General features: G+C 46.3%; 1 long non-coding RNA gene across 1 annotated transcript; it reads left to right on the top strand.

Moving 5' to 3' along the window:
* The first annotated feature begins 6,271 nt into the window (after positions 1–6,271).
* LOC128793911 (uncharacterized) lies at positions 6,272–7,900 on the top strand. Its single transcript, XR_008432933.1, has 2 exons — positions 6,272–6,357; positions 7,804–7,900. It is a non-coding gene; the product is annotated as an uncharacterized LOC128793911 (long non-coding RNA).
* Positions 7,901–14,312: the final 6,412 nt, after the last annotated feature.

The raw sequence follows: 14,312 nt of genomic DNA, 5'->3' as shown, positions 1-14,312 counted from the left end.
GGGATGATTTGTGACCGAGGAACAGCAGTGACACTGAGTGGCTGGAGACTGTCGCAGGCGATCTGAGCTCTGGGCTCCCTTTCCTGCAGTGTACGCAGTGGTCTTGTGAGAGGAGGCTCTGCAAAGGCATTTCAAAGGCAGTCAGGAAGGCAGGGGAATCAACAGGATCCCACACCTAGAACTCTGTGCCCTCCGAAACCCCCCCTGTGATGTGGCACTCACTGGGGTAGGAGCAGAAGAGACTTGCCTCTTGAGTTCTAAGCAGGGCTGCGTTGCAGCCAAGGCCTCAAACTGCTACTGACTAATTTAAATAATAAATAAAATGTAGTCTTCAACTATGCTTTTATTAACTAGATGACACATTATAATATCAAATTACTTTGATACTCTTGACTCAGGAGACTTGGAAGTGTCAAGATGCAGGGGAAAAGCCAATTGCATAGATGCTTTGCTGGGTATAAAACTGCTCAAGTTCTAGTTTGTGTGTATTTCACCTTTAATGAACCTGACATTTTGTGAGTCAGAACTGATGGGAAATGTGAAGGTTGTCTTTCAGGAACATCATACTCCTCGTCTCTGCCTGCCAAGATGTCACCTCCTTGCTCTTTGCTCACTTAGGCTGCCATGCTTTTCTCCAACCCTTTTAACTTTCCCTACTCATAAGATTAACCCTACAGTCTCACACTGGAGAACTTACTTCAGCTGCAGAGAAACAGCAGTACAAGACAGATAAGAAAGTAATTGTACCCTGAGGAAGCACGAGGAGTGTCTGCATCATATACACTTGCTTTACAAAACAGCAGCTACTTATGCAAAGCAAGTGGCCTTTTAAAACCAAGACAGGGTACATAGAAAAGCTGTCATGGCAGATGCCTCATTAGACCTCTATCATGGCTACTTGGAGCAGTTTCTGTCCTATCCTTATTTTAGTTTTCCACTATGGGAGGTGGTGTGTCTCACTGCTTGTCTGCACTGTGTTGTGGCCAAAAACCTGGCTCAGGACAGACAGATTGTGAAAATCCAACGTGAGAATCCTGAAGGGAAGGGAAAGGGGAGCTGGGGTGAAGCATCTTTGTGTGTGGAATTGGTGCCAGATCTAAAGTGGGATTTAGGCCTGATATTTCCCCCCCCCCAAGACATCTCCCAGTGCTGCTCAGAAGAATCACATGCTTTGTTTCTGTTTCCAAGGGTCTTAATAAGGAAGTCTTCAAACGAAATATCACAAAAAGTGGCTTTTTAGGCACTCCTAGAGATCAGAAGTGCCCAGGCAGCAGCTTGTGTTGGTGTCCTTCAGCCTTGCTCTGGAAGGGCTGTGATAGTGCAGAGAAAGATTGTGGATATGCAGAAAAAAAGATCAGATGATGCTGTGGAAGAAAATCCATCAAAGTTTATTAGCCACAGAGAGCCATTATTTCAGGTGGGCAATACCTGACCTGAGGCCTGGGGAGCATGTAGCATACCCAGAAAAGCAGACTCAATATCCTCACCCTTTCTGTGCCCTTTCCTTGCTGCTTTCAGCAGCAGGGCAGCAGGCTGGATGGATGCTTGGCTTTGTTCACTGCAAAGCTCTCTTCTTTGAACCTGAAAGGTAAAAATAGCCACAGATCTCTGACTCGGTTCACACAAGTGTCTTTGAGATGGGAAAAGCTTTCAATTGCTTCCAGCCCGGGGCCAGAGCAGTGCCAGTGACCATGAAGTAGAAGGCTCCACATCCCATATTAACCAGTCACTGCAGTCTTGTTCTCTCTTCTTTTCCTTGCCTCGACTTTGGTTTTTTTTCGCCTCTAATGAAGCACAAGTATCCGGAAGGAAGGCATGCCAGGGGTGACAGGGAAATGTCCTTCTGATCTCTCCTCTTGAAGGAAGATTTGGAACATTTTAATAAAGTGAATTAAGAACATGGACACAAAAAGTAACCTGTTTCTCGGTGACTGGTGCTTTAATCTTCTCCCTGAGCAGCTGATAAAGGCTTTCCTTAAAGAAACCTCCGGAACACAAAAGGAAAAAATAAAAGAATGGGAGAATAGACTGAGAAGTGCAAGATGTTTAAAGGCACCCCAAAAAATGAAGCTGCTTGGGTGTTAATTGTGTTCTCTTTTCCCAGAGCCTGTTTCTCTCTTTCGTTTCTGATTTTGGATCAATGCTAGAGGCTGCAAAGCTAAACCAAGGAAGGAAAAAGCCTTTGATTAGACAATCTGAGTGGTAAAAAAGGTATTGAACAGAAAGTGCAGTCAATGAGCTACTCAATACAACAATTAGAAGGTGAAACTTTTTCTTTCCTTTTCGTGACAAGAAACACCTCTGCTCTGCTGGAAGGAGATGGGTGGGAGGAATTCTCCCCATTCTGGTTCCCAATTGTCTCCTGGACCTATTCCATTTCAAAGAAATATATGACCTACAAAACTGGCCCATTTTCATATCACTCAATACATTCTATAAAAATATCTGGCATTTAAAGGGACTCTCGTGGTGTTTACAGTGACAAGATTACTGTTACAATATATTAATAAATATATGTAGGAAAAATGTTGCCTCTACAAGCATTCCTGGAATATTTCTAATTATAGACTCTTTCCAACACTGCTGGCTACATAAATGGTTACACAGCTGAAGCTTTGTCCAGACAGGGAACTGCACTGTTCCATGGAAATTACATGTGAATAAAATCTGAGAAAGTTGAATGGATTGGTCTGACACATAATACAGTAATTCATGGATTTTTTCCTGTCCCAATAGTCAGAATTACTACTATAAAATAGGATATCTTAAAGGATAGTGTCCTTCCCCCAAGCATTTTGAAGCATGGGAGGATCTCAGGGTGCTGCAGTTAGCTCAGCATGTTATTCTGAATTCCTTCAAGCAGGTCCCTGAGAGCCAGTGGCACTTGGAAGAAAGTCCAGTTAAGCACCATGTGGGTCTTTGCAGAATCACAACTTTCACCAAGACCTGCATTCAGAGCACTGTCAGTCTCTTGGGCTACATTTTGAGCTGAATTTGGTTCAAGGACATGGTGTCTCCTTCAGCCTGGATGGCACCTACCCAACCCAAGGCAGACCCTGAGCTGCTTTTGCTGTGGTTGTACCAGGGACAAAGGGTATCATCAGAGGTTGTCTCAGAACATGGGCAAGCAGAAGAATCTGTGACTCAATTCTTCCACCCATCAGGCAACCTCAGATATCAAAGCCACATGAGTCCCAGGGGAGCCTTATTTATTCCTGATGCTTCAGTTTAAGCTTGTCTTTGAAGCCTAGATCTCACAGCAGAAGAGCTTCTGCCTCTCTCTCCCTCACAGTTTCAGACACATCTACAGCCATTTTTAGCCACAGACCATACCAGCCAAATAAAGCTTGGGTTCACATCTCAGCAGCATCCAGTGCTGTAAGATCGAAGCTGTCATTTTTTCCCCCTCACCTCTGAAAGGCTGCAGCCATTCCCTCCAGTCCCTGAGGCAGTTTTTCTCTCTGGTTTTCCCTCCAGCCATCGACTACCCACAAACAGCTGGGGCAGGAAGGGTTAACCTCCAATTCCCTCACTCCTGACCACACAAAAAGTTACAAATCCTCCTCTATGCTGCTGCTGCTGCTCTTGATCTGCAGTGTAAAGGGAGAAAAAAAACCAACCCAAACAAACCAGAGATTAAAAACCAGGTAGGGTTTATAGATCAGCTACAAAAGGAAAGGCAGAAAGATAGAGCAGAGGGGCTGGGAATGAGCAGCACTCAGCTGGCACTACATAGGCTTTGCTGTTCACCTCTTTTACTACATCCTTTACTGTCCTAAAAACATGGCTAAGCCCTAGCATCACCTAGCAGCATCCTTACACCTTACAGAGCCCCGTGCCTCCTTTCTGGGAAGTGCCAGATCTTCCTTTGCCACCCATAAACTACCTCCTGTCCCACTGAGAGCTTTACAGGGCAACTACCAGCCCCACAGCCAAATAACACCTTCCTCACACAGCTCCTTTGGTGCTCTCTTTACAACCACAGATTCACAAAATACTCATTTTTCTTATGCCTCTTCCTCCTTTCTACTGATCCTGTCCCTCCCCATCTGCTAATATCCTCTTTCCCCATCTTGTTTTCTGTTCTCTGTTGCTCCCCAAATTGTCTTTTTCTTTGGGTCCTATTTTTTCTGGTTAACAAAAAAAAATAGAATGAGTCCAGAAGCTTTGTGATTTTTGTTTTCAAGCACACATTTTGTTTTGCTAAACTGCATTGTTTTGTCTATAGAAAAGTATTAACTGCTTACATCTATTTTCTCAAAGACCGCACATGAATATTAAAAGGGATTTATTCCTACAATGGCTTCGGGCAGTTGAGTAATCCATTATAGGCTGTCATATCACACTGTGGTAATGTGAAAAGCTGGGAGTCCCTCCAATAATATTTATTAGCAATACAGGCACATTTTCACTTTATGTTTTTTTTTTCCCCTTCCCGTGATAAGTTCACGTATAAAAATATTCATTAGTTTCTTTAAGCTGTTGCTTGATTTTAATTATGATGGTGATAATGATGATTTAAAACAATAAGTGAATTTCACACAAATGATACTGACCTGGTTTATTGCATTTATTTTAATATGTACCAGAATGTTCAATTTAAGGCCTGCAGGCCACCTGGATGGTTCATTTGGCCGGTGTTTCCTTCCCTCCCACCTCCTGTCCAGGGTCTCCTGTGGCCCTGCAATGGAGAAGCCCACAGGAGTGGGTTGTAGGGCTGTAGAACCCACATCTGCTTTGGGCATAGGGCAAAGGGGGATAGGAGGGTGGGGAAAGGCTTTTCTCCTTCCCCCTCAACACCAAAGCTGTGCAACAGTGATGAGTGAGAGCAGGGTGAGGCTTTAACCTCACCTTCTGCCTCCTGTCCTCACATGAGCGGCTCTGCAGTCATTTAATTTGCCTTTCTCTTGACTTCTTCCACAGGAAAATTCAACCTTTCTCCTACCTCCCCCATCTGAGTCTGAGCTTTTCCTTGCTGTAATTCTTTGGTGGCAGCACCTGGTCTTCAGCTATGAACCAGAGCTGGAGCTCAGCAGTGGTGTCTGCACCGACCAACACTGAGACACTGCAGAAACTCTGTTGTGTTATCAGGCTGATCCCCCAGGTAGGTGCTAAGCCATGAGGATGGGGTCCCTGAACTGCTTTGTAATTTCCCTGTGGGGCCAGCCAAGAGTCCAGCGAGCACAGCAGCTGCAGTGACACAGACTTTCTTTCCACTGGGACCCAAGCCAAGACTGGTTCCTTATTTCACTGAGGCTGAGTTGCTGCCAGAGGCTAATGAATGGTGGTCAACAGTGAACTGACTTTCTCATGAACTCACGATCCCAAGGTGAACAGCTCCATTTATCCAGAGCCCAATACTGCCAATCAGCTTTTCTACATTCACCTTCAATTGGATCTGATGAGGAGGGCAGTCTGTGAGTGGTTTTGCTGATCTTGGATGGATGTAGCACATGGAGAAAACACTGGCCTCCATCTCTTGCTCCTGATTATACACACGACCCAAGCAGAGCATGACCTGCTGACAAACACATCCTGGAGACAAAGAATATGAGAAGTCCACATCATCCTCTATGACACTGTGCTGTTACACTGGACTAGGTGTCACAACCTTGGAAGCAGCCTGCGGGGAAAAAAGAGAAAAAAGGTTTTCTCCAGAAAATTCTATCTTGGTTGAACTGTGAGGCTGAGACAGTGGGGTAATCCACATCAGCTTTGACGAGTGAGGAACAGTAATGGGGTTGTGTAGAATGTTCATTAGTCCCCTTGGGTCACACTTGGCTTTGCAACACCTTCAGAACCATTTTTACTGGGCATGTGTGTGGAGAGTGGCTCAAGAATGGGTGGGGTGGGAGTGGAAGAGGCTTAGGAGCATCAGTGTTGGCCTCTGTCTTGCCCTTACTCCACCCTTCTCCTATAGTTCACCACTGTGTCTCCCGTCCCCTCAGCTGTCACTCCCTGTTTTGTGGGTAAAAGCTGCTTTGAGATTTTGCCAGAGCGAGTCAGCTTGTGTTTGCACATGGCCACATGTGGGACCAACATCTGCAAGTGGAGCTGGGCTTGTGTATGGATGCAGATGGTCCACGGTGTGAGTGGGAGGATGGGAGTGTGCACTAAAACCACAAGGCTCACCTCCATGGCCTCTTTGCAATTCATCCTGCAGCCAGAGCTCCCCGGCCTACACTTGTGACATAATGATTGTCTCCACAGCAACCAATTATGATGATATAAATAAACCCTCTACGATATTATTGCACTGCATGGAGGAGAGATGGAAAGTGGTGAACAACAGGATGGGGCTGGGGGACAAGAAATAGTCGTGTAGATAGTCAAAGATAACTCTAGCTGGCCATGAAGGTACTAATGAGCCTAAATGATATGCAAACAAATGGTATTGTCAAGATCCTTGTTTCTTACTAGCCATAATTAAGAGCTCCCATTCCATCTCCAGTTAATTCTCCTGAGGAAGCACCTTATGGCCCAAATAGCAGCATTCAAACTTGGACATCAAACCTAGGTTTCTCTTTTCTTGATGGGCTAACAGCAAAATCTGCCTGAAACTGGTGGACAAGACATCTGTTCTCCTGCCTTTTGTGAAGATTTATTTATAAGAATGCCCTGGCTTTGGATGAATGTCTTTGGCTCAATATTGAAGTTTTGAAGATATTGATCACCTTACACAGACTGACTGGTTTGGAAAGGAGATGTCTTTGTTCCTCAGTTTATCTTTGAACGTTTATATATTGCTCTGTGGTTGGAAGGGGGTGCTGCTATGGGACCTTTCTGTGGGCATTCTGAGGATGAGGGTCATGGAGCCCCTGAAAATGTCCTCAGGGGATGTAGAAGAGAAGTGGAAACTTTCCTTTGGTCCTCATTCCTCCATGTGAAGTGAAATTCTGCATCCCCTGTGTCCCTGATCTCAGCATCCTCTGTTTGCTCTTTGCTCATCGCATTGGTCTCCAGCCCTTGCCAGGTGAAACCTCTCCACCTTGGTTTGCTGGTGGTGGCTGGTACCCTGCCTGTCCCTGCAACCCTGCCTGCACCTGAGTGGCTGCAGGAATCTCACTGGAATCAATATACACATCTCTTTTGCTTGGATGGTTGCAGAGGATTTCAGTCTCCTGCCCTCTCTGTAAAACCTGGCACAGAGTTTTTTGGCTCCCCTCCCTCCCCCAGCATGGTGCTCATTGAACTTCCCATAACTCCCAGACTGGGCTGGAAGTTGTGTTTTCCCTTGCTGTGATAATGATACAATCCCACCATGAAGTGGCCACACCAGTTCAGTTGTTATCCAGCTTTACTTGGATTCATCCCAACAGTGGGGGACTTTTCCCCAAGACCTCAGGAACACTTTGAAACCTGAGGTCAGGGACCTTCACCCCAGCATGGGTGCCAGCCTGGGCACATCATATATCACAGGGGCAGTAGCCAAGTGAGAGAGCTCTTCCCCCAGCCAGCTGCAAAGGACTCATTAGCCAGCAGCTATTTAGACAGTGGCACTGCAGTAACTCTCAGTCGGAAAAGGCTGATTTGTGGCAGCTCCCTGTTCACACTGAGACTGCACTGATCAGGAATATAAATACTGCTAATCCTCTGCGTTAATACCAGCAGCTTTGATCATCTTTCCCCATTATCACTCCCTTGCTGTTAATGAAAGTGATAACCATGGGGGAGATGGGTAGGGGGACTGGACTAATCAGTTTGCAGTTAGCAGTGCTGTAAGTAAACTGACAGGTCTGGAGACCAGGAAGCTGAGGGAACCCTGGAGAAGTGGTGTTAAATAAACACTTTTTTTTCATGCAGGATGGAAAAATGAGACACCCAAGGCAACCTGCCCTTAATGACAATGGTCCTGGACTACAAGGAGGAGCCCAAGATTAAATTTCTAGCAGGAACTTGCTACCAGGGCATGTTTCTCTTTCATCTGAAGCAGTTGGCTGGGTGGCGTCCAAGTTTATTTGAGTTGGTAGGAAAGATGCAGGGAGAGCACTGTGTTTCCAAAGAGTAAAATAGGTATTTTTGGGTTTCTGCTCCTTCCATCTCCTTCAGGTTCACACATGCCCTGAACTCTCTTGTTCTATTGTGTCTAACTATTCTATTGGAGTCATAACTACAGAAGTCGTGCCCAAGCTTTGGAGAGACTTTTCTTAGGAGAGGAGTGGAGACAATGTATTTCCCTATGTGGATCCTTACTGATAGCTCAGGCAGACTGGGCAAAACAGATAGTGATTGATAGTATTTGCTTATGATGGTTCCTGATGGCATTTTGAAGAAGAATGGGGAGGATAACTAATTTGCTCACCAGAATCTTAGCTTTTGAACAAGATAATTGAGTCTCTTGCCTTCATATTGAAAAGATAAATGTGCCTTGAGAATGGCCAATTGTGTCTGATTGTGTCTGCAGAGAGCCCGAGCATAAAGAAAAGCAGGTGCATCACTTGCAGATTAGTTACCAACTTCCCTGATAAGCATTTAAGTGGCCACATTATTAACCAGCCACTGCAGGGCTGGAAGGGCAGGGACATCCCTGGCACAGAAGTGCAAAGGATGTATAGGAAATGGCACCTTATTCAGGTTATGAGGGTCCCACTTAGAGCTGGATATTGAGCAGAACCTGGAAGAGCACCAACAATCTTTGGTTTTGGACTGGCTGTGATTGATAGCAAGGCTGAGAGAGGAATACAGGGATCCCTGGACGCAGATGTGGAGGAATCATGTCAAGAGTCTGAGGTACTGGGGCAGAGTGAGTGAAGAGTGGAGCAGGACAGCTCCTATGAACCCACCAGCTCCTCCACATTCCTCACTCACGGGCCTCTTGTTTTCTTGCAGTGAAATTGGTTTCATTTGGTGTCACCTTTTCCCCCACTAATTTTCCTGGTGCATCTTCTTGGTCTTTACTCCTGCAGAAATACTGAGCAAAGAGTACCTGCCTTTGTAGAGACTGTTCTCTTCTTGTTTTGCCTTCAGCTTGCTTGCTTTGCCCCCTCCAATCCCCACCCTTCCCACTGGATTGCTGAAGAGTGGGATGGGGCAGATGTAGCCCTTGTGTTTTGCTTTGAGACCGCTCAGTCTGAGCTCCACCAGCAGGAACACAAAGGAAGGGGGAACACCAGCTTGCCTGGCCTGAACGGGGCCAGACAGCAGCTCTGCTCCACCCCTGCAGAGCGAAGCTGTGAAAGAACAACATCCTGCAGTTTGAGGAAGCTGTGCCCACATCCATATATCAGTGCAAGCCTCCACGGCTGGATCAAAGCACCAGCTGGAGCCTGCCCAGTGCTCCTGCTCCTGACTGCTGCTTGCTCAGCCCCATCCGCCAGAGCCCTTCCCCACTGTATTATTTTCACTCTCTCCTTTTTCTAGTGGCATCAAGCCCAGAGCTTTTACAGGAAAGGGCAAATGGGCTGGGACTCATTTTAGCAGCAAAAGGGAACTTGCAAGAGATTCACAAACTTCTGGATGGGGCCAGAAGGTCTCTTTTTCTGCAGCAGCTGGTTGGAGATAGCAAGAGCAAGATTCGCCTGAACCTTTGATAATTAAACTCTCAGCTGCCGAAGAGCTGGCTGCCTGGCTGCCAGATAAATGCTGTTTCCCTTGAATTAGTGTGGAGCCAAAGTGACATCCAATGGCTGGTTAGGCTCATCAAACTGGCTGTTCTCTACAGCTATCCCAGGGGATGGAGCCCAGGCGGCCATTTGCCAATGGAAAAAGGTAACTACTAATTCCAGGCACGTATCATCCTGCTGAATTTATCACATCTGCAGTTCAGGTACTTTTAGACTTCCTGATGTCATAATACTCCTTTATACAAGAGCTTTCAGGGAAAGCTCCCAAATATGCATTAGACAGAGATGTAATAAGACAGGTCCTGTATATTAAAGAGCTACTGCCAGCTCAAATTCAGTCCCAAATTTAGGGCTGAAATGAATGAACTATTATAAAGCCTGACACCATCAGAAACATTCTTGTATTACTTATTTTTTGGACAGAAGTTGGAAGAAAAATTGTGGGGGTGCTATTTCTCTAGGGGAAAGCAAGTGCCACCTGCAGGGCCTGCAGACAGGGCTGTAAAGTGACAATCGAAGAGCCAAGCAGTGATAAACATGAGCCTAGTACTGAGCCTCATCCCCCACGCTGAGAGAAATGGAAAATGCAAACAAAGAGGTAGAGTGGAGAGCAAATTGGTTTTCAAAAACTCTTCCTGTTTCAGTCATCTCAGGTACTGCTGGACACAGAGTCCCAGAAGCATGGCGGTGGTTTTTAAGTGGACAAGGTCCTCTGTGCTCCAGCTGCCTGTGTCAGGACAGCAAATTATTATTTCAAGGTCACTGATGCACTTTGTTATATGCTGGGCAGGGTCCTTGCTTGCTAAGAAAGGGCAGTTTTAAGTCAGATGGACAAGGCTAAAGAGCTGTGCAAAAGCTGACATCGAAAGAACAGACATGGACACTAGCAGTGCAGAAGTTGTTATCCCCACAGGGTGATGGGAGGGGAACAGAGCTTTGTCTGTTCCATTTAGGAGATACCTTGAATGAATCTCTTTGCTGGGTCCTGATGCTGTGAATGCCAAGAGGCCTCTGACATCAGCAAGGCATGGTGGATGGGTGGGAAGGGCAGCAAGGACTGGGGGAGCTGAGCTGTGTGTAACATAGCTCCCACAGCAAGGCCAGGGAGCAGAGAGAAGGCTCCATCCTTGGCATTAAATGATGGAGGAGCCAGGGTGGGCTGGCAGGAGAGGGCTCCTCTCTGCTCCTATTGAACATCTACTCACCAGGACTAAATGATCCACTGGCATTTAAATAGTAAATATCAATAAATCATCTGGAAGTGTGCCCGTCCCAGGCCTGATGAATGTGTGCTGGTGAGGGCTGTGCTCAGGGCCACCTGCACTGGCAGCTCCCACTGCTCAATTCCCCCACCACACACACAGAGCATGAAGGCTGCACACGAACAGATCGTGAAGGCTACTTGCACTGATATTTTCTTTGAGAAAGAGTAGAGAAAAACCCTCAGTCCAGGAAATTCAGCACTAAAACACCTGTTTCAGCACAAACCACAAGCACCCTGGTGCTGGGAACACATATTTGTCTGCAAAATCAAAACCTTTCAAAACCATGTGTCATTGACCAATCAGCCTGACTTGCTGGGCTTTCTGTTGTGAAGGCCAAGCTGGAGGTAAGAGTTTTGATTTCCTTTTTGAGCTGAGGAAGAGTTTCTTTCCCAGCAGTAGTCTGCTTGGCCACCTGTACAAAGCCTTGCAGCTCACAGCTATGCCATGAGAGCTGATTACACCTTGGCTGACCTGCCTTGACATTTAGTTGTTTAGTAGAGCCAGCTCTTTGTTTACAGTAGAGAGAGCTTGTTTGTCTGACCCTATCAGGGATTGGAAGGGCAACTAATATTGACTAATGTCAAGTGGCTGTGCTGTACAAAAATGGGGTCTCCTGAGGCCCCCCTGCCATTAGCAGTACTCACAACTGGGGCTAGCAAAGTTATAGGTTTTCATTAGCAAGAGTGTTTTTCTTAGTGAAGGACTTTGGTAGAGATCCAAACTGAAGAGCAGAAGGTAAGGATGCTTGGCAGGGCTCTTAGAGCAGAAAAACTGGCAGCAGCTGGTATTCAACACACACCAAGAGCTTAAAATGGCCATTCCTTGGTTCCTGTATCTCATTTAATTCAGGGAGCTGTTGGGGGTACCAGCAGCACTGCAAATCAAAGGTGTGACTGGCAGCTGTAGCACAATAGTTGCCATGTGCAGCATGAAAAATGAACCTGCTCATTGGATAACCAACCTTCTAAAAGAGCAGATGCCCAGTCCTCTGTGTCCAGGGGAGCCATGCTGAGCAACTGGCATATGAAGGCCAGCATCAGGCTCTGTTTTTGTTTAGCTAACTAATTTTAATTTCACAGCTGGGGATTCTTATTATAGCAGAAATCATTCCACATCTCTGTCACTGTGTGGTTGGATGATGATCTGGTGTGTGGGATCTTATGTTTAGACCTCAGCTTCACTGTCTTTTCCTGGAGAGCTGAATTTCCTCTTGGTGAAAATGCCATAGCTCCATGGAAATGCAAATGCTCCAAGGGCTGTGCTGATTTACTTCAGGCAAGTTGCTGGTTCAGTTTTCTATTTTATGCTCTGGAGATATTTTTACTCTCTATCTATACTGTGGCCTCCAAGCAAATCCAATTTTAAAGTCCTCACCACAGGACTCTCCTAGTTACGTCCCTTGATTGAAATCACAATTGCTTGTGGTGCTACAGGGTTTTCCCACCATAGGTGATTTTGAGGGTAACTCTCCCAGAACATGGTGTGCAGTTGTGGGAAATCTTAGCCACCCCTTTTGGCTTTTGTCAGTCCTTTTTCAAGTATATAATGGCTTTATTTCTCCAGGATAGAAAGACACCCATCTGATTTGTCTGGAAAAGCATTCAGCCAAGATAAAGCACAAAAAAATACCCAGAAAAGTCTGACCTTCTCCTGGCCAGTTCCTTTCAGTTCCCTTGGTAACCATCACCTTGACGTTGTGGTATTCAAAGGCAACTTCTTAACTTTCCAGAGAATGTAACAAGGAGCTGTTCAGGCAGGGTCAGAAGGAACTGGGAAATGTGTTTCCTTTGCTCCCTGGAAAGAGGCAAGGTGTCAGGCAGGGAGGTGACTGGTAAGGGGCAGGCTGCTATTCCCTCCTCCAAGGACTGTGAGCTGGCTTTGGGGAGGGATGAGAACAGCTAAGGTGTTTTCTGTCTTCCCTCTCAATTCCCCTCTTACAGACCTGGCTGGGAGGATGAAATCTGGTTTGGGTCAACTCCCTGGCATCTCTCAGTTGAGCACTCTGGGGGAAGCTTTACCCTTTGAGTGAAATGATGCTCTCTACCCCTGCAGTGGCTTCTTGCTGGGGATCATTTCTGCGTGGTGGTCACTCCCCACGCTGCTCTGCACCCAGGGCAGCACACTTCTGCCTGGGGTGGGCATTGTGGGAGAAGTGGTGCCGTTCATTGGGAAGCTTGGGAAACCAAAATGGCCTCTGAAGTCTGGCACTGCTCCTTGAACCATTTTGGATCAGTTTCCTCCCAGCTTTGCTGTGCACCAAAGCATTGCAGTACAATCCCATGCCCACTCAGCACCTCCAGGAAGGCCTCCCAGGAGGACAATAATTTTCATGTGCAATTGCTTTGTTATGTCAGTCTGGGAATACATGTGTAGCTCCAGCTCCCTTCACTTCCTTGCTTCAGGAGAGACCAAAGACAGGCCAGCATTGCTGAGTTTGCCAGTTCACAGAGAGGTCCTGTTGCATCCAGAGAGCATCCTACCCACTCAGTGTGCAGAGTGAGTATCTTCCAACTGCTTCAAGTGAGGGATGCAGTGGAAACATCTTGTCTAGATGACAGTCAGGGATCCTCTGTTTGGCATTGGAATATACAGGCAGCAGCCAGTTACCAGTTCCTGCTGCCTTGTGTCCTCCATGCATATTTAAAGCACACGCCTGCACAAACCTCTACCCTTGTCACTGCAGATATACAATACATATAAAATGTACTCCTGTATTTATTCATAGGTACATGCTCATTTATCAAAGAGGCAATCTCTGTTGGCATCAATATAATAAAGGGTCTCTCAAAGCAAGACTGCCAGGAGCCCTTTTTCCCCAGGGAATGTAATGCTGCCATGAATATGACAACAAGTCAACATGGGATAATGCTGCATCAGGGGGCAATAATTCTGGGGACACAAAAGGTGTTGTAAGTGCAGGTAAAGGGACATGGAAAACAGTGCAAGTGCAGTGACCTTCACTTCTCCCTTGGGGGAGTTACATATTAGTCATCCTCTCTGTTTTGTGCATGACCAAAGGCAGGTAGGGCATGGAGGAGGTAGAGTGATATTTCTCCTGCCTAGCAACAGCTATTGATAACCAAGGGAAGTCAAACCTGTATTTGAACTGTTCCCGTGTGCTGGGCTCCATCCGTCATACCAGCTTAGAACCTTTGGGAGCTGATCTGCTCAGTGGAACCAGCCAGACATGATCAAGCTTCAAACTGAAGGCTGTGTGATCAGGTTTGCTTGTACACGTAAGTTTGTGCTGGATTCATTTCTGGGGTCCTTTGGGTCCCATTGCTTTCTTTGGCTGCGGGACTGTGAACACCCTTAGGGCTGAGGAAGATGGTAAACCAGCGCTGTCTTTGGTATTCTTCAAACAATAACTCTTCACACAAGGAGTCAGTGTGATCATGTGCACCAACTGAGCATGAACTGCTTGATGCCAATTCCTGCATTTAAAGGAGGCCTCAGATTCCTGCTCAGCTACACAGAGATCCTT

This window comes from Vidua chalybeata, chromosome 12, assembly GCF_026979565.1.
Source record: "Vidua chalybeata isolate OUT-0048 chromosome 12, bVidCha1 merged haplotype, whole genome shotgun sequence".
In the NCBI taxonomy this organism is placed as follows: Eukaryota; Metazoa; Chordata; class Aves; order Passeriformes; family Viduidae; genus Vidua; species Vidua chalybeata.
The sequence above is the reverse complement of the archived record's forward strand: the minus strand, read 5'-3'. Positions and strand labels throughout refer to the sequence as shown.